A 21,755-nucleotide genomic window follows, 5' to 3' on the forward strand; every position below is an offset into this window, starting at 1 on the left:
GCGGTCATCTCTCGTCCGTAGGATTTTTTTATTTTACTTAACCGTTTGCCGTGTCATATTTTATCGTTGTTAAATATAAATCATTATACATAATATTATAATAATATAATATATTATATTACCTGTAACAGAATTGCGTCATCGTACGTACGCTGTACATAATATCGTAGTAATGATAACGATAAATAATAGTAAAAAATTATGATTTACGATATTATATTTTTTAACTACAGTAGTTGTCGTGAGTTTGTGCCCAATACCGAGTTATAATTATTGTTACTATTATTCTTTGTAAGAACATTATAATATCTGGTATTGTTGTATAATGTGCAGGCTTATATTGTGATAAGGATATAATTTGGCAGCTGCTGATTTACGAGAAAATTCACTCACGGAGTCTGTATCAAGCCGGACCACTTATGAAATATAACGAAGACAACAGGCATATAAAACGAGTTTTAAAACATGCGTATGAAAATCGAACTTTTTATGCATACAAAGCAACAAGTATAATTAATATAATATTATTAAGTACTTATTTATAAAAATATTTAACGGGGCCAATACTGCAGTAGGTATTCCATCTAAAAACACGACGTGGATGAATCTACTTCGGAAAAATTGTAGCCACCACGGTAGATCGCGAAATAGTATCGAATTTCGAGTGTTCCAAAACAACATAATATTATAATGTAAGTATAATACCTAAGCAGTGTTAAATGTATTTACCGTGTGTTAGCAGATCGTCGAGAATGTATTCAATTAAGTATACCTATAATGAATTAAATGCATCGTGTATCGTGTATAAAAACAATAAATCTACTGCAAAACCCAATATATTATAAGTAAGTATTATGTCGTATATTATAAATTATGCATATATTTAGAAATAGGTATCTGGTATTCTGGTTAGGTATTACAGAATTCAAACGTTCATCTCGTGTTAATATAAAATCCGAGTGATTGATAATTATTATTATTGTGTCTATAGCACCGGTATTTAAAATATAATTATAGTACAACATGATATATTATAATATATAATTTATTATGCTCGATAGTTGTCTTATATGACGTACCTTTATTTTTAGGCGCACTATTTATTAATATTATTATCATTATAATAGTATTATATATTTATTGAAATAGCGATTTATAATCCAAAATATGATTTCAAACTTGGCATGCAACGTCCCACTGTTCAACATACTCATATAGGTTGGTATAGAAACAAGTAACAACCAAATGCTGTACCTATATTATGTTAATTATTTTTCATTATGTGTTAACTTAAGACTTTGTTTTCCACTTTTGTGTTTGGTAAAGAATATTAAATGTAATACAATAATTTGATTTTGATACAACACTCCTCTTAAACATGTTTACATTATCATTATTTTAAGCCGATACGTTTTAATTATAATAATGTTATAGGATTTGGTTGCCATTAAATAAACTAAAACTATGATAAAAAAAAAAATATATATTTTTTTTTTTTAATAGATAGATATATGTATAATGTATATAATATAATATACAACACTCAGTAATTGAATACTAAAATTTCATCTATTCAATTGGAAAAAAACTCTATAAAATCGGTTGATAAAATTAGAATAATAATCTTTCGTTAAAACAAAATCATCTGTATATAATTTTTATATATAGGTAGTATAGAATATTATGGCAATACGTGTCGGCTGGAGCCGGTTATGACTTGTATTACCTATAATATACAAACGTAAACAGTTAAGTTTAAATTCGTAATCGTCAGAGGTATACCTTTACATCGTAATATTATTATACCTATATTATACTATAGGTATATATATATAATTGCCACGTATAAACCTCGATTGAGGATAACCCCGATGTGTTATTATTTTAAACGCGACGATAATAGCGTTTGAAAAGTGATCCAAAAAGCAGAGATCATCGGTTCACTAAATAAAATAAAAAAAAATCTAATATAGATAAAATAGATCATTATACATTTCGTTAAAGTATCGATAATAGGTGTTTTTATTGTTAATGAAATCGTTTGCTATTCTTTCGAAAAGCACAATAGTGAAATTTAAAATAACTATCTTGACAATGTTGACTATTCTAAATTAAACATAAAAAAAAAAACAAATTTGTGTTCAACAGATTTAATTTTGTGTTCTTGGCTTTTATGTTAGAATAAATTGACCTATTATCAAAATTATTAATTAGAATTCTATCTATGAAACCTTATAGGGTTTTATTGATATTTTAATATTTTAGTAAGTTATAATATTTATGTAAAATAACTTACCTCTAAAATCATAATACCAATAAAAGTCCCATGAGGATTCTTAGATATATTTTACTTTTAAATTTGCTAATAGATCAATTTATTTTAAATACATTTTTGAGATTTTAATCTGTTGGAATAATTGTTTTTTTTTTTGAAAAATATATATAAATGGCCCAACGGGTCCAAACTTTAATAATAAAACATCATATAATTCAACATGTATAGTGTAAGTAGTGTGATTATCACCTACAATAATATTGTTCGTTAATACATAACGCTCAGTTCAATTCATCATACAAAAATGTTAATAATTTTGGTTTAAAATTTTTAATAAAAACTATAAGAATATTGACTTTTATAACCATGTTGGTTATAATGTTTTCTTTTTAAATAATGTAACATATTACACAAACGTAGTTGTTGTAGATAAAAGTTCACTATCACGTTTTCAGACGATTATTCGATCGAACATTGTTGTTTCGATGATTTTAATTTAAGAACGGAATAAATTAATATAGGTAAATGAGATAAATTTAGACCAGTCATCAGCTGAGTTTAATGATATATGCAATGTACATATTCCCAAAACCAGAAATTTATCTATACTATTACAATTTTTTATATATTGTTTATATTTTTCTATGTTAAATTAAAATTGTAGTTAGAAAGGATATAAATTTAAAGTATTTTATAATTATTAATTATTAAAGGAAAACAGGAAAACTATTAAGTAATTCCAAAAAAATACCATCATAAATCAAAGTACCCATCATCAAGTGTAAATCTATTTAAAATTATTCTTAAGTATTAGTTGTCCGTGTAAAAATTGGTTTTTAAATAATTACTTTATTTTTATAATACTAATACTGTCGATCTATTTATTCTGGTATAATTAACTTTTTTTTTCGAAGGAATTTTTCCGAAAGTTAGGGGATATTTCTTGATTCCAGAAACATTCCTTAGCGAATATTTTTCATGGTACACAACTATCTGTCACATCACTCATATTGGGTTCATATTATGTTAATATAATCCATATATAGGTACTTGTTACTTTTGTTTTATCAAGTAATCAGGTATTTTATTATTGTCCACTAGGGCGGTTGACGCCGGTTGTACGTTAAAAACGAGTTTAAATTGTCTAAAGAACAATATATTCTTCGGATGTCTAGTAAAAGGTGCGACATAATATTATAATACATTATACTTAGATACAATATAATATGCGCGTGAGTTTATTATGTATGTTCGTCAAAATCCGTTCTTCAATAATTCGTGTTTTTTTCATTACTACTATACAATACAAGTCTTCAGTGTATGAGATGTGTTCATTTCTTTTCTTCACACTGCTATTTTCGTATTCTGATCGCATTGTTGATATTGTTATATATAAGAGATAAATCACTTCGATATACAATATAAAAACGAGTTATATACCGTATTTATTTTTTGTAACAATAATAATATATTATTGTGATATTATCAACACATTTTCAAAAACTCTCTATGCGCATGCATATACTTGTTTTATGATTTATATATGATGTAATAATAAATTAATTGAAATATATTAGGTATAATACCCAAGGCATTAATTAAATGCGCATGATTTTTAATTGATGAACATTGAACCTACAAATTCTAAAAAAAAATTATAATATAAGTATATCCATTTAGATACTTAAAAATTGAGTTCTAGAATTTTTGTATAGTGGACTTTGTACAGTAGATAAGTTTCATACAAGTACCTATGAGCTATTCTATAATCTTTAGCTCATCTACATTTCAATCTTAACCCATGTAAGGTATATTCCGTTACACATTCTACTTTAAAATACGAAATAAAAATATACAGCGTACTCTAGGGGTAACTCAAAGTTCACGAGGGAAAAAAATGTTGACTAAGGTACTAAAAATTTTGAGTTATCATAAAATGTATTTATTTTTTTAAAGTTTAAATTAATTTAGTAGTTTACATTAGAAATAAAAAATATATATACCTACACATTATTTTTAAAGGATTAATCTTAAGTTAATTTTTAATTTTTATTTAAAACATCCTAATTTCTAAATAACCAAATGGTTTAAATAAATCTTCCATACCTTTATTGGTTTCGACTTAATTTTTTTACTAATTTACTATTTTTGTAGTAAATTAAAATCTATCATAACTATTATGAAACAAGTATCGAGAAGAGATTTCGTGGAATGTATAAGTAATTTCTTTTCTATGTGCTGCACATGACACGAACTTGTTTTTCGATTTTTTAAATGTCGTCTTTGAAGTATTATCGTTGACATCGCTGATAAAATTTGCTTTGAAGGTCTAAACAGAACTTTAAAACAAAAACGAACCATTAACAAATAAGTAGAATATATTAGTAGTGTAGTGCAAAGATGATTTTTTTTTATGTTAATCGCATAACAAAAAAAATAATTATAAGAAAATAGGTAATAGGATAGTCATTTTATATTAGAATAATTTGTAGTAGTGGAAGAATACAATATTTTAATCTGACTTTTCAAAACTCACGCTCAAAACATTTAGATTAACAAAAAGATTTAAGTCTGTTTAAAACTGGTGAGCAGGTGAGGTATAGTTTTCGTTATTATTTTAAAATTGCGCAAATTAAAAATGTTATGTTTTTTTCCTCCCCAAAAGGCGAAAATATTTTAAATAACGTACTAACCAGTGATGTATCGAAGCTATTAAATGTGATGAATTATGTTTGTGTCTTCTTCAGAATATTATCAGGTTTGAGGTTCTAACACGTATCATATGTATACCTTTGACGATAAGTCAATATATATAATATATATATATTCACACTAATTGTGTAAAAGACATCAACACAAGATTGGTTTCTACATTCCGTAAATTTGCTATGTAGCTTCACGCGATGCGTCTGAAAGAAAAAACAAACTATTTAACTATTTAGCCGATAACCTCATTCGTCTTGTTATAACGCATTATTGTGCTGTGTTATCGTAATTTGTATTATGCAAAGTGAAATCATAATATATTAATTATTCATAATTTATTGATTGGACTCCTCCCCTACTCTTTCAAAAGAAAAAAAATCGTTTTGTTCCACCGGTATGGTCAGTACGATTTTGGGTTTTCGATCGTAACAGTATAACAGGTACTTTTTTTTTGATAACAACGATTGTTGCGTAGGTGATCTATGCATTTCGTGAGCGTTACGTGTGTAAAAATATATTAAATAGAACTACGAGTTCTAAGAACATTTCACTCGTTTGTCAGATGTAGTCATTTTTTACCAGCCTTATGACCGTCAAAATCTGCGACGCCTCGTAATATCACCATGAACCGATTATTTTAGGTACATGGCGGTCATTACGTATGCGTACCACGCGCGTGGCTATACACAGTTAGCGAGCACTGTGCATTGCCGCAGCATAGGAGGAGCGAACGGGGCCGGCCGGGACAATCCAATCCGGTCGGACGCGAGAACGGTCCTCCTAATGTGCCCCTCCACGTGCGAGTCGCGGCGGCCGGCGTATATTATATTATTATTATCATTGCACATGAGAAAAAGTATAATATTTGTTGCATCCCTCTCTTGTGTGCGGAAACGACGATATTTGATATTATAGAAATATGGCATGTTCGATATTGTATTGCAACAGTTGTAGTACAAAATACGCATGAAAACTCTAAAAATTTTCGGAAAAACGTGAATTTTAGTTTACTGCAACAGTTACGGTTTATATAATCGTTCTATTCTATTTAGACAAGTACGAGTTAATATTTGAAAGTAATAACATTTCTATTCCTACTTAAGGATCCTTGTGATAAATAACTAATAATAATCATTCAAAGTTGTTGAAGTTATCGTATTTGATATCCCGACCATTGGAGTTATATAGATTATTAGATTATTTCCATGAATGTATGTTTTTGAGTCATCATAAATTCATATTAATATTATAAAATCTTAGATTTAAGGTAAATTCACTTTTTAATAAATATTAACAGATTTTAACCTTATAAGCTTTGATTTGGTATCGAAATGTCAATATATTATATTATATATATATATACGAAAATTAGAGTTATCGTGTTTCTTGTTAGAAGGTTGTGTACCTTCAGATTAGAATACTAGCTATATAGAAACAGACACTGCGCTACAAGTATTCGTTGTTTCAGACTTATACACACACGTACGAATGACATGCAGAATTCCACGCGTTTCCTATAGGTACCTTATTTTGCTGTACACATCTATATAGTACTGTCGTACTGGACAGTGAACGTTATTTTAATTTTAAAGCGACTAATAAGTGACTAATAATGAACACCATTATTATGAAACTCGTTTAAAATTAAAATATCGAAAAAAATCTATAAAACGAGAGTGGGGTATTAAGTTTTATGATAGATAGGTAATTTATACGCAGACAATTTAATATTATTATATTTTAATTTTTAGCGATATAAGCTTACGATAATAATATGTCTAAAGCATTGTCTTTGTACTATATAAAATAATAATACAAAAATAATAAATGAGATTATTTATAACATTTATGTATAAATAATAATTTGACTTGTAAACAAGACTTATCGGTGACACATGCAAAACAAACCTTATAAACGATATAATATTATTATTATAATATAAGAAGGAAGTAAGAACTTGTATACGCGTGTAACCTTTTTTCTGTTATGTTCCATCGTTCCATGTATAATATTATAATAAAAGCTTATAACCTAATCTAACCACTATCTAATATAGTTATATCAGTTGGCTATACAATATACATAGTATCATGGTTTACGATTACAGGTGAGCTACACAAATAGGTCAAATGAGTGTGAACATTCTATGTATAATATTAAAGCACAGATATGTAATATGTATAATGTATACTCCTATATGATATTTTATATACACATCATAGTGGTATATACTAAAAAGTAATAGATATTTTTATATTTCGCATATCTTATAGCTGCTAAATATGCATTTACAGTTGTAGACATCAGCCCTATATTATTTGCTGTCTCTCACTGTTTCAATACAATAATGTATACGCTTGAATTTCAATACTCTAATAAATTATAATAATAAATATATATCTGGAATATATTATATAATATCCTTTACGTATCAATATATTATAATATCGTATCCATTCATAGGTAAATATTGTATCATACATAGTATAGACTAATATAAATATAAGAACCTACTTTTTATGATAAAATGTAGAAATATTATCTACAATATGCGTTGAAAGATCACAAAAGAGAAAAGAAGGAACTAAAATACTTTAAAAACAAATATTTTACAGTCTTTGAAAATATAACTTCCAAATTGTTTATAAATTTCACCTAAAATGTATTTAATATTTGTATCCAAAAATATGTACTTTAAAAACTTTAAAAGAACTGGGCTTTTAAATTCTTTTTTGATTCATCCAAGAAGTTTTTTTTTCCAAAATGTTGAACCGTCCAAACAATATATTATAATATACATAAAATATATAATGTCGTACCAGTTTTCATTTTTGTGAATAATGTAGTTTTTCTTGTAGTTTCATTTTAAAAATCGATAAGTTTACAGTATTTTTTCTTTTTGAATAAAAAGTCTACACACGTACTTAAACAGGATCACTGTCTATATTGTTCAGTTCAATTTTCAAGTATTATTAATATAAATTATAATGTTTTAATGTGTTTACAACAATAACTGATGGATATATTTTCAGATGAAAGTACCTATCTGGAATTATATATAAATCAATTATACACGTATACTTGGGCAAAAATGTAGAATTATATCAAAAATTATTATTAAAATATATATTTTTAGTTTTTTACGTTACCTATACTTTAATATTTTAATAGCGAACCTTTGTCATATCATATTAAAACTGATCGCAACATTTAGTTAGTGCATTTTGAAATGAGTATTATTACTTAAAAATTTGTAGTTATAAACGTCGATGATTACAATAATTTTTTTTTCGATATTTCAATTGTTGATTTAAAGGAAATAAAAATTTAAATGACAAAAATGTTACTATTGCCAATTAAGTATGAAATTACATATGTACGATGAACACTGTACAGTATATTTAGTACATAATACATATATTATGTTTACAAAACATTATTAATTTCTTGTTCATATTGTATAGTAATAAAGATTATCTTTAAAATATAATATAATTATATGTACAATACACATGTTATTAAACTTGAAGTGAGCGAAAAGTTTTTAGATATTTAATCTCAATTTTAATTACTATATATACTAACTCAACGGCCGTTGCAAGTTTTTTTTTCATGGTACTATAATATAGCTACAACTATATTATTAAAAAAAATTAAAAATGTTATGCCTATGTCTTGGATAATTTACCCTGTGTTACAATTTTGTCTCCGGTCTTTTCACCGCCGTAAAATATCTCATTATAATATTATTACCTACCATATATGTATTCAAATAACTCCACCTGTTATTAATGTTTCGTCGAGCAACCCGCTCCGGAATAGGCGCATCCCTCGCACAATGCCGCACTCGTTCGTCAGTAAAACCGTTTACCCGCAATTTAATAATTTTTTTGATCCTAAATATTATAATTGTTCTATTACCATATCTTTATAATGTAAATGTTGTCTGTACATAATAATAATATTATGGTATTATGTAGAACCTTTATAAATGATATCATCTGACATAATCTATTTATTTTTTTTTCATCGCACGTTCGAGTACAACGCATAACATTGCATGTATTACAAAACCAATTTTAAATTTGAACAGATGCAGACAGAAGATAGTAATATTTCAATTTACTTTAATACATTGACCGGCGGGTTGGGTTCGTCATCATCATTTATTAGGTGCCGGTAAATTTGCATGTTGCGAGTAAGACGAGGAGTTTCTCGAATGCATCCAGAAATGACCCTATTATTTAATGTCCCGAGCGCGTTCTAAGACAATAAGATAATATTTTTGACATGGCCCGAATATATTCCAGTTCATTTATGTTACCCAAGAGGCTAGGATGCATCACGAGGAGGTTATTATTATTTATTTTATTATTTTGGCTTACACCCATTTTCCATATTTTAAGTTTGGACGAGTGTACTATTTAGTATTTAATATAATCATTTTATACACTTTGTACGCATAGTCGATCGCGACGTAATTAAATAATATTATAATACATTAGATCGCGATTTGTAGGCAAAATACGTTATAAGTACCACGACCTACCTACGTATACGAGTTTTTTTACGCTATCGTGAGTTCTGTCGCTGTTGCAGTGTATGCGATCATTTATTGTTTGCGTGTTTTGACAGCCATAAAACCGCGCGCCGAGACGACAACGGCATATTATGAAAAAACCACACACGTCGGTAGGTATTTTTCCGTACAAAATCTGCGTTTTTGTTGTGTGTCACTCATCGGATTTACGTCGTCGACGCGAACAGCCCGATTTGATTATTATTATTATTATTTTGCCGATAATCTTCGTCGGGTATAAACGAGGTTTCCGAAACGTCTCACGGCCGATGTCATATACCACAGTACAAAGCAAGGTTGGGCGTGTGCGATCATTCGGAAAGCGCTATGTGTGTATATAAAAATATTGTACGAACGGTGTATATAATATTGTATGGGCTATGTTTCCGTAAATATATATAAATACTTTTGTATATATTGAGTTGTGTTTTGTGTAGGTTTGATATTTTGCTGCTTCTGCTGCCGCGTACACGAAGGGATGTTTTCTTCTGTGTACATATATTATTGTTATTATTATGTGTGCGTGCCGCTTCCGTTGTCGACGACGGCGCGCGGCACAATCGAACTCGCGGATGTCGGGTGGTCGATGTGTGTGGGTTTGTGGCTGGGAGGCGAGGCGAGTGTAAAGTGGAAATGAAAGAAATCGACGGGAACAGTATACTGGCCGCAATATATTATTATAGATATAATATGTCAATAAATGATCATCGACGTATGCACCGAGTATTATATAGTTGCAATGTATAATATTTTGTGTCATGCAATAAAACATAATATTATACATCGTCTTAAACCCCCAGAAATAAATAACTATTTTATTATTTGTGTATAAAATATGTTTACGTCAGGACGTCGCGTCATGCTGACAGGGTCATCGTCTGCTGGTTGCAATAGAGCATATTATTTAAATAAATTTGAGTCCAATAGATGCACTTTATCATTTTACAGTTGTTGTATTATTGGTTTCATTTGCTATACGTAACTTCAACAGTACACGAAACAAATAGTTTAACGTTTGATGGTTTTAGAATTAAGACATTATACAAATATAGTATGTGTGGTATAACAGAAAAACAAATACACTACGAATATTTAAAAATTGCGAGTTTTTTTATAACCGACGCCAAAAACTTTTTATCCATCTAATAATTACATATCCAATTACTAAAAACTTCATAAATAGTAGTATTATGTTATTATCTATAACCGTATGTCATTTTTGTATGGAAATACAGTTCAAAGTCATCTAAGTATCTAAAATATCATAACAATATTATGTAAATTATTTTGTATTTAAAATTATGTGTATGTTTTTTTAAGCCCCTCAAGTTTTTCTTGAAATAATTATTTATTAAACAATATATAATATGTATAAGCTGAAAAGTCAAATTTTAACAAAATCATATAGGTAAATAATTAACAAATTTAATATTAATTGTAAGAACTTACAAGTATGTCCTTTATCACCATTATGAATCATTATTTTGTTCACAATGAAATTTTCAAAATATTTAGGCTAATTGTTTAGTTATTTATAAACAACAAACTAATTTCCATCTTCAGCGTTTATCACACGTTGGCTTTAACATATAAGTTGTTTTCGATGTTTTTAGTGAAAAATAATTCAATATTGTAATAATCTACCAAATTAAAAAAAAAAAAAACTAGCTAAGGCACAATAATAATATAAACAATAAATACTTGTATACTAAATATAAGTAAGTTATATTATAATTCAAAATTTACTATACCCTTAAAAATAGACGCTAAAGTTATTTTTTGTATCTCCTTACATTCTGAATCTTTTTGCTGTATATACACAATAATATACTATTTAATTATTTAATTTAAATTTATTACTTCCATTATGTTGTCCTGCTCAATGACGATAGGTTAAAGCTCGTTCTATAAGTACTATACGCGAACTTTTTTAAAAAAAACATTGATTTTGTATTATTTTTACGAGTCAGCCGACATATACTAAATTATAGCTACTAGGTAGTTTGTTTATATTTGTCTGCAGATACGAGCAAAGAAAACAAAAATACAATCGGGTGAAACTGATTTTTAATTTACACTCACCATCAACTCTATGGAAATATAGGTATAGAAGTTGTGTTCAAACTTCAAAGTTGCTTCACATTATTCAGGGAACATGCATCAATATGTCGTGCGCAAATTATAAGCTAGACTAATTAAAATACAAAATAATTTATACATAGGCACTTCATAGTAAAATAATATTTGATATAATAATATAGTATAACCTACTTTAAAATCCATTAATAACATATTTGCAGCATTATTGCATTGCTAGCAAACATAATATACAATATATATATTATATATCCTTTGAAATAAATTCTTTTATGTCATGTTTCTAAATTAAATCGCATATACCTAGAAAACGTGTATAATACGAAAGCCCAATAGCTGATGTAATGTAGTAGCAATATTATGAATATTCATTACTTTTTAATTGACCCTTTCAATAAATTCAAATAAGTTAAAATTCATAATCTTCGTGGAAATATGTTCCTATTATGATAACGTATAAAAATATAAAAATATAGAATTTATATACTACGAAGTAAAAAAAAAAATTCTGTTTAGTTTAATGTCAATTTCGCCCGCAACAAATAAGTAAATGTTCATATTACATGAAAATGTATGTTGTCATTCAATAGGTCACTTATAAAACTATAACGATAATAAATGCTAAAAAATACAGTTTTTCAAAAAATGTTTTTGTAAGGATTACTAAATTAATCTAAAATAAATGTTTTCAAAAACGTTTGTCAATTGTTTTGCGTTAAAAATTAATTTTTAATTTAATAGTTAAATAGAACATCTCATATAATATACTGTATTATAGTACAAGGGCGCAAAATACATTTAGTATACGGACGACTATATAATATAATAATATTATAAGCCTTTGCAGAGCCATATATAACGTAATAAATAAAGCTTAAAACCGGTTGATGTAAACGACGACGACGTAGAGCGTGGAAAAAATACCGCATAAATTTTTGTAAAAATGTTTCGGACGAAAAACGCCATTATAAGCGCATACATAAACCCCCTTCAAATGTCCGTAAATTTTAAGCTCACCGCGTCACGCATAAAAATAATAAAAGTAATAAAAATACTCGACATTTTCTTCTCGCTCTTCATTGCCACCGCAACCTCATTCGCGTGGCTTTTAAATTTTTTTTTTTTTGTTGTTAATACGCTCAGGAGAGGTTTTTCCTTCGTCCTTTTTTTTTCCATCCACGCCACAGTGAACTCTGTCGCACGCGTGCGCACACAACCACACACACCCCGATTATATGTATGTTTATACATATATACACGGACTTTGTGTGGTGATAGTACTGGGAATTTCATCTCCACCGGCCAACCAGAGCGACGTGTGTGTGTGCGCGCGTGAAGGGATGACGCAAACATCTCTGAAATGCAACTCAATTTCACGTTTCGCTACCCATGTAACGGCGAGGCCCCGATATCCCGGGCCAACCTTTGTGTGTGTGTGTATATATATAATATATAATATGTATAGCGTCCACACTCCCCCCACACTCTTTGCACGATCATCGTCGTAGTCGTCGGTCGTTTGACGAATGTGTGTGTGTGTGTGTGGTACACTGTGCATGGAGGATAAGACTTGAAAGAAAAAATCAAAAAAGGAGAAGAAAATAGAAGAAGAGAACCATATAATAAACCACCGTCGTATATAATACTCTCACTACATTTATTATATTGCGCGAGTAAAGAAAATCACGGAATGAAAGAAGTAAAGTCTTTAAAACCAGAGACAGAAATATTATTATGTTTAATGACCAAAGAATAATATAGTATTTATACATACATAAACGCACGTTTTTAAATACGTTGATAAGTATATTGCAGTTAATCGCGCAACCAAAAATGATCTGTACATATTACGATATAGTAAACATGGTAAACATTCATTTTATCGAAAAGTATTAACGTTTTTAGAAATATTGTCCACATACTTTGAAGTCATTTAAGGTGCATACATTATTGATTTCATACTCCTAAGTAGAATATTTTTCCGTAGTTATATCTTACATGTAACCTATAAACATATATTTAATGATTAAATGAAACGAATCGAATAGCACACAAAGATATTCTGAAAGATGCTGTTCTGCGACTGAATTTATCTAAATTCGTCCAAAAATGGATTTCCTTAGTTATATTTAAATTCTCAAAAAAATACTCTGATTGAATATTAAATTAAAAGTGTGTGATTTCAAGCAAAAAAGTAAAAAACTTAAAAATAATGACAATAAAAATAGAAAAGAATATTATAATAATCATTCGTGTAGGTAATATACCTATACTGCAATGATTATTTTAAAAGTGTTAACTTTACAGTATTCATAATTTCTTTTCTTCTCCTATAGGTAAATATAGGGTCTTATATTTACTCAAAACGTGGAAATTCATTGTTGAAAACTAATTTTTTTAATAAATAAAATAATAGTTGTATGGTATTATGATAATAACATTGATAACAATGATTTAGAACGGCAAATCATTTATATAGTTAGTTTCCAGAACATTGAGCATGCGTTTTTTTTTTTCAAACGCGTCGAAAACTTTTGTTTTGTGCATTATAAATTCACGAGTATAAAAAAAAATAAAAATAATATTTTTTGAAACAAAAGAAACATATATAAATAACTACCTACTGCAGGAAGATATTATTGTACAACAAAGGCAGCAGCGCGGATGCGTACTGCAATGCGCGTACATTTCCGATATCTGATTGTTCGTGAGAGACTTGGTCCGAAACTGTGAAAATAAAAATCCCACTCAACAAAGGGTGATGTGTATATGTGATAAGATATTATATACAGCCGAAAAAAATATTGTTTTTGTTTGTTTTAATCCAAAAGTCATTGTAAATTGTAAAATCAGTGTTATAAGAATATTATTATTACGTTACAATATTATACGTAATATACTGAAGGTACAAGAATAATAACGAATAAAAGAACAACTGCACCGAGAGGAAATGATTATTATTTTTTGTCGTCGACTTATAATTATATTTTATAATCTGCATAATATCGAGATTTATTAGTATTCCCGAGAGCGACAAAGTTAATGAAAACAGAATTCAATTGGTAGGAAAAGGGATAAGAATAATACATCGACGAATAAAATATATACGTATATATACTGAATAATATAATTATTATACTGTACCGTAATCGTCGCTCGATACGATGTTTGATTTCCAAAAACAAAAGACTAATAAACAGCAAAAGAAAATTCAAACGTTTAAGACAGTATTATTACCTTTATCGTATGATATACACTCGCGTGAATATTAATACGCAGAAATCAACGCCGTCAACACATACTGCCTTGCTTAATATGTAAGTAGCAAAAAATAAAATATAATAATGATATTAATATGCTAAATGCCAAATGTACAAAGGCAATATGTGCTATGATAATTGCTTCGATATCAACTAACAATTAACGAGGCACACAAATGTATGAGTATAAAACAATACTTATTACCTTTAAAAAATAATATTTTGATAATCGTATTATGAGTTATTAGCGTTCGAAAATCATGTACTGCACACGTAGCGATTCATGGAACATTCTCGTCCCATTCATAAATTTTTATTTTTATAATGCATTATTTATTCAAATTCTGATTTTTTAAATTCCACACTACTTATACTAGTACTAAAACTTATAGTATTCATTTGAATAATATAAATTTCTATCACCACAGGTCATTCCTCAAATTTCATGCAAACTCTAAGTAAAAAAAAATAAGGACTTAAAGTATATAATAAAAAATTATCAAAATCAAAATTAGAATGTATCAATTACTAAGAAAAAAAAGCGAATTTGGCGAATCGCTCTGTTTCTATATATTATTGTTTTTCATATAAATCCTCAGTTATAATATATTATTTGAACTATAATTGAAAATTAACTTACTATAACAATTAGTGAATTCAGAGGTGTTTATAGTTTTATAATTTATATTATATGAGCGAGGACAACTTAGGACACTTTGATATATTCTTAATAGAATTACTGAGGATATGGTGAAAATTGTATTTAACCGTACACAAATCCACATAAGCATAATATTTGTAATGACAATATGTAAACCATCTACGCCACTATAACATTATAATAACATAACTACTACCGTCCCATATTTAATGGACGCAAGTGAAACGTTATTATATCACACGCGTGATAATCAAGGATTGGAAATCGAAAGTTTTTGATTGAAAATCATTTTTAGAAGAAGGAAAAAAACACTTTATTCGTTTCAATGTTCCCATAATATAATAATGTTACATACTCGTCTCAAACTCGAGAAAGTAAAATTAACCAACGCTGTAATGCTGTATAATATAATAATGTTATTATAAATTATAATATATTATTGTAATATTATAGTGATATATTCCGTGATCGAATGGTCCGCTCCGCGCCAACCATAAAATGAATAATGTATAGTTTTGTGACGTTCGGATGTGCTACCTATATGAATTATTATACATTGAATATAATCGAATGACGCGGAAAACGCGGCGAGCTTGTGGTTGGATGAATATAACGTTATTATAAGCTATGCGAATAACCACGGCACAAGAGTCGTATACAGCGCAAAACGACGAAATGTCGAAATGAGAGTGCACAACAATACTATTATAAACATTATTATATGTATGCGCACCGATCGAAATTCATTTCTCCCCGCAAGTGCATATATACATGATAATATATATATATATATATACACAGTATACACAATATCGTGTTATATCTTCGGGCTCTATATATATATATATATATATATATATATGAAAAATAACTTCGACAGCGACGTAGATTTGATTGACAACAACAACACTACCACCGCGCGAGAAGCTACAACCCTTAAATGCCCACCGGGCTACTCCAGAGGGGGAAAAGACAAGTTATCTACAGAAAAATTGTGTACAAAATTGTATTATATATTCACAGTGCCCCCGCTGTGACGTTCTTATATACAGATAGTACTTTTATATATATATATATAAGTACCTATATGGTTATATATATTATATATACTATAACTATACTAATTCGATTTCGATTGAAAAAAAAATAAACTTAAATACGGCGCTATATCGGTGTATTTTAGTTTTAATGCATTACCTAATAGACATTGAGCATAACTTCGCTATTTTTGAACTGATTCGACTAGCAAAATGGTCAATCCAACTTTTGGTGGATTGTACATGGCACTTGGTATAGTTTTGAACGTTGTGCAAACTATTTTAAAGACCTTTCTGATACATTATCTTAAGACAGTCACTGAAAAATTTGTTAAGATAGGTCAATAAATTTTTTTTATAAGTTACAAATATAAAAACATTAAATAATTAGAAATTAATTGAATATTATTTTCTTTTTATTAAAAAAAAAAAAAAATACATTGTAATGCATGGCGTGGGTCTGCTAGTTTACTAAAAAAAATTTTAAAACTTTAATTCTGTAATCAACAAAAACCCTTTATAGGAATAACATAGTTATTCGGTTTCAGTGAACAAAACGAAATTCATATATTAGCAAGCCACAGGGGTTGAAAACAAAGCAAGGAGCACTCCCCCAATCTCAGTGTAGACTGTAGACGATTTGATGACAATCGGCTCGATAGGAACTCAGAATATTGATTATTGTATACGTAATTATTTAACAAAACTATTTTTCTAAACTTTTGACGAGACTTCAACCTATTCATATTAATATACTTGTATCTACCCATACGCCCGAATATACCTACCTAACCTACAACAATACAGCTTTTTTTCTCTTTACTTGACCTATAGAATAGTATGATTGTGCACATATCAACGTAGGTATATGTGCATATCATCATGCGACATGCCGGGCTTTTTTTTGTGTCATCGGCAGCCCGTCCCGAAAACTCGTACCCGCAGTATAACGACGACTACGACGACGCGTATTATTATTTTATTCTTCTACCGCCGCTCATGCTACCTTCTACCACCGTATAATAGTAGTAGTTACACTCACGGACCACACACGCATTATATAATACGCGTCAATCCGTCGTGATGTACACACGCACACGAAGACGATTATTATGTATTTTAGGTACTGCAGTGTATACGCACTCGCATTATATTATTACAGTCGCCGCGGTGACTGACTGCTGACCGAGATTGACACTGCCGTGGCGATCATATCGCTTTTGATGATCTATATAGGGTACGTAGGTACGTGCATCTCCAAGAGCCTTATATACCATCTCGTATGTTATGAGAGAGCACGCCGGTCCAGCGGACAACAAATATAATCGGACACAAAAGAACGCGAAAAAAGGTCGGTCCGAACATAATATTTTCTCGTCACAATGGCATCATAATACGCATAGGCATATATTATATAATGTACCTAATGCATACCTACCTACTTTGATTTATATATACATATGTATAACAGCTCGGCTCGGTGCTTCCATGTAACGCTGCACGGTTTCCCCTTCCCCACCACCGCCCTGCCGTGGACGTTAAACAATTGCGTGCGTTTGACTTTGATGTGACGTTTCTACGAAAAAAACAACCCCATCGAGCGTGAACGAATCGACGGTTTTTCGTTTTATTCCGGCGAATATATTATTATTATTTCGTCCCTTTTACCACTCGGTGCGCCGTCCGCCTCTCGTCACTCATGCACTATATTATATATTTGTATGCTGGACGAAATAAATTTCACATTGGTACCTATACGTGTACAGAGTGATTCACCGAGCATGCTCACGCCCATTTTTTTTTTTATCTCACAACGAAATTATTCAAATTCTGATTTTTAATATACTTACTTAAAGTCCTATTTTCAATTCTTGAAATTTTTTTATATTACTTAAAACTCATTTTTTTACAATATAAATTACTTAGAGAATGTACTTAATTCAAATTTCGAACATCAAACGAGTAGTTTTTCCATTATAAAAAAATTTATGGAATAAAAATAATATTATACCTAATTAAAATTAGTTATAAAAACATATAAAATAGATTTAATAAATGATCTAGGAGTTAGTATGTGTAATCAATGGACAATTTTTATAAATTATTAATTAATAAAATTTTTAAATTATTATAACTTTTAAATCTTTTATATGGACCTATATAATTATTCTTAGTAGGTATACAAGTTAAATAATTAAAAAAACTACTTATTTGAATTTTGATTTTGATACAAATAAACATTTTCAAAAAAATGATTTACTTTAAAAACAGAGTTGTCGTTTGAAGAACAAAAGTTAGTATCTTCACAGGGTACTTCTTAAGTAATACAAACAAATATGAAGAATTTGGAAATATGGTTTTCAAGCATTGCTTGATGAATCACTTTGTATATACATCGATTGTGTTATGGAATTCATTTCACTTGCTGCACATAGGTATTTACATATTTTGCAACTAATAGGTATACGAGTACGTATAGGGGCAAAAGGCTGAAGACCGTCATGACAAAATATAAAATGTGGATTGTGGTCCTTTACAAGTCGTAATAATATTTTAGATTATGATGTAAATTTAGTATGTACCAATGTCAAAAATAGATCAAAAGTAAATATACATCATATTATTATCCAATAATAATATATTTGTGATTGGCGGGTTGTGAATTTACAAAAAAATTATTGTTTTTTCAACCTATTGTAGTACAGTTTTCCTATAGCACAATGTTTGAAATGTATGAATTATGTAATAATGAATTAATTTTTGAAACTTTTATTTCACATATTTTAACATTTTTATTATTTTTATTTTTTATGTCATTTTTTTCATTTTTATTGAATTTAATGGTATTTTTTAATAAATTTATATGTATTGATATTTTTACATAGATATTATTATAGTTGTTTAATGTTTTCATAATTTATAAGCATTCACCTAAATAAATTTAATTACTTGATCTTGAAATTTTTTTTCACTAAATATGAAAATAAATTACATAATAATATGTATTTTGTTTTCAATAAAAGTTCAATATAAGCTTTTTGTATATATTTTATAAATTAAAGAAAAAATGTCAAATACCTATCTACATATTAAGTGCATTTATCGGAATTAAAGTAAATTTTAGACAGAACTCTTTTGGTCTTAATAAATTAAATCAAATAAATAAAAAATAATTAAGTAGATGTATAAAATATATTATAGGAACGAAATATGTAATATGTACCTACGTCTTTTATAATATTTACTACTATAAATAAAATAAAAAACCTTTTTAATTACCACGCTTGTAAAATAACAATTTTAATGACAGTATTTGTCTAAGTTTGATAGCTGGGGGTCGAGAGTTACATATTATTTATAAATTAAAGAAGATTAATATAATGCTCTGTAACTAACAAGGTACAATTATAAAATAATAATATTGATACATTTTTTAATAAACTAGCTAACATATTTTAAATCTATAATGTAACTTCAATAGCCAATTCACAATATAGATACGTAGAAATTTATATTTTAATATATTGTTTTTATATAACTATATATTATTTAAATATTATATAGTTTAATACTTATTATACCACGCGTGTGTGCCGTGAAGGAAAAAATTCCCCGAAATTAGTGCCGGTTGTTTGCCGGACCTGTGTGGCTGTGTGACCGGGTTAAAATGCCGAGGGTGGATTACCACGTCACGGTTGGCGAATTTCAGTGTACCTGTAAAAGAAAAAACAATATAATTTCTAATGACTATAAAATGTGCGTATAAACTGTAAGGGTGTTATTTTGGGGTAGTTTTTTTTTGTATAGATTATACGTACATGGTTATCAGGTACCCACAACGGTTTTAGAGGTATGTAATTTACTTATTTTTATATTATGTTTTAAAAAATATCTATACATAATATCCTGCAGATAATCTATATAATATTATGTATAGACTGAAAAACAGCGACGATTAGATTTAAATAAGTTGTATAAATATACATAATTATTTAGATTTTTTCTTAATGATCACCTTCTATATAGTATAATACATATATCAAGCATGGTACCTATGTCGTATTTTTCTTTCGTTTCCGTGATACTAACGATCATATCTGCATATTTACGCCATTTATATTATTACTGCTGGCATTACTAATAACATACATATTAATAACAAACCTACATAATAATAGAATCATAACAGTTATTAAGTCTTGTGTGTACTTTTTTTATTTTACATTTTAAACAATTATAAATTATAAAATTTATAATTTTAAAGAAGATATCTGATATTGAAAATGCTATTTTTCCAATAAATTATTAAGACTTTTTTGAAAATGTTGATTAACCTAAATCGAAAACTGAACAAGCCATTTTTGAGTTATTTAATATTTTTTACTGAGAATAAAAGGTTTCAAAGATATGAAGGTTACGATTATTTGAAAATGTTCATAGTAATTTATACTAGGTATATTACCTATTCTATTGACATTTTATAAATAGTAAACATTGATTATAATAAGTTTTATATTAAATATTACATATATTTTATACTTGCATACTATTATTCTTGATTTAATAACTCAGAAATAATTAACTCGTTTGAATTTTGATTTAGATGGGTACTCATATAACAGCATTAAAAAAAAAAAAATAGCAAATAAATAAATAGTAAATAATAAATAGATAAAAACGTATTACTTATTAGTAATAGCTAATTAGTGATAGAGATAGAATGATTCTCATTTGATAAATAAATAAGTTTGTATCACTGCAGGACATGTGAAAAATTGACATATTTGAAAATAATAATATAATCCTTGAGTAAGTATTCTTGGCGTATATCATCGTATACATAGACTAACATAGTAACATACATATCCCCGCGACCCCGTATACATACAAGATATTATAATATTATTTACTATATTATAGTAACAACGATTTACAATTATAAGATAATATTATTATTATGTAATCTGCGTCCAACGAATAAAATATTCAGATAAGGTGCACCGTAGAAATCCTCGTCCCAACGTTAATCTATGTAATATTATCTCAGGTGAACAACACACAGCCACACGGGTGCAACACAAAAAACCCGTTTTGAGTTGCACGATCTACAGTTTTCGAAAGGTTTAAAATTCGCCCATT

The 21,755-nt window shown here is 28.3% G+C and overlaps 1 long non-coding RNA gene across 2 annotated transcripts in view; it reads right to left on the reverse strand.

Moving 5' to 3' along the window:
• LOC114126693 (uncharacterized) overlaps positions 1-21,755 on the reverse strand; it is a 179,344-nt gene that overhangs the window by 142,544 nt on the left and 15,045 nt on the right. For both annotated transcript variants that reach the window (XR_007604475.1, XR_007604474.1), the window contains exon 2: positions 20,198-20,330. This is a non-coding gene — a long non-coding RNA (uncharacterized LOC114126693). The remainder of the gene's footprint in view (positions 1-20,197; positions 20,331-21,755) is intronic.

Source organism: Aphis gossypii, chromosome 2 (genome assembly GCF_020184175.1).
Source record: "Aphis gossypii isolate Hap1 chromosome 2, ASM2018417v2, whole genome shotgun sequence".
In the NCBI taxonomy this organism is placed as follows: domain Eukaryota; kingdom Metazoa; phylum Arthropoda; class Insecta; order Hemiptera; family Aphididae; genus Aphis; species Aphis gossypii.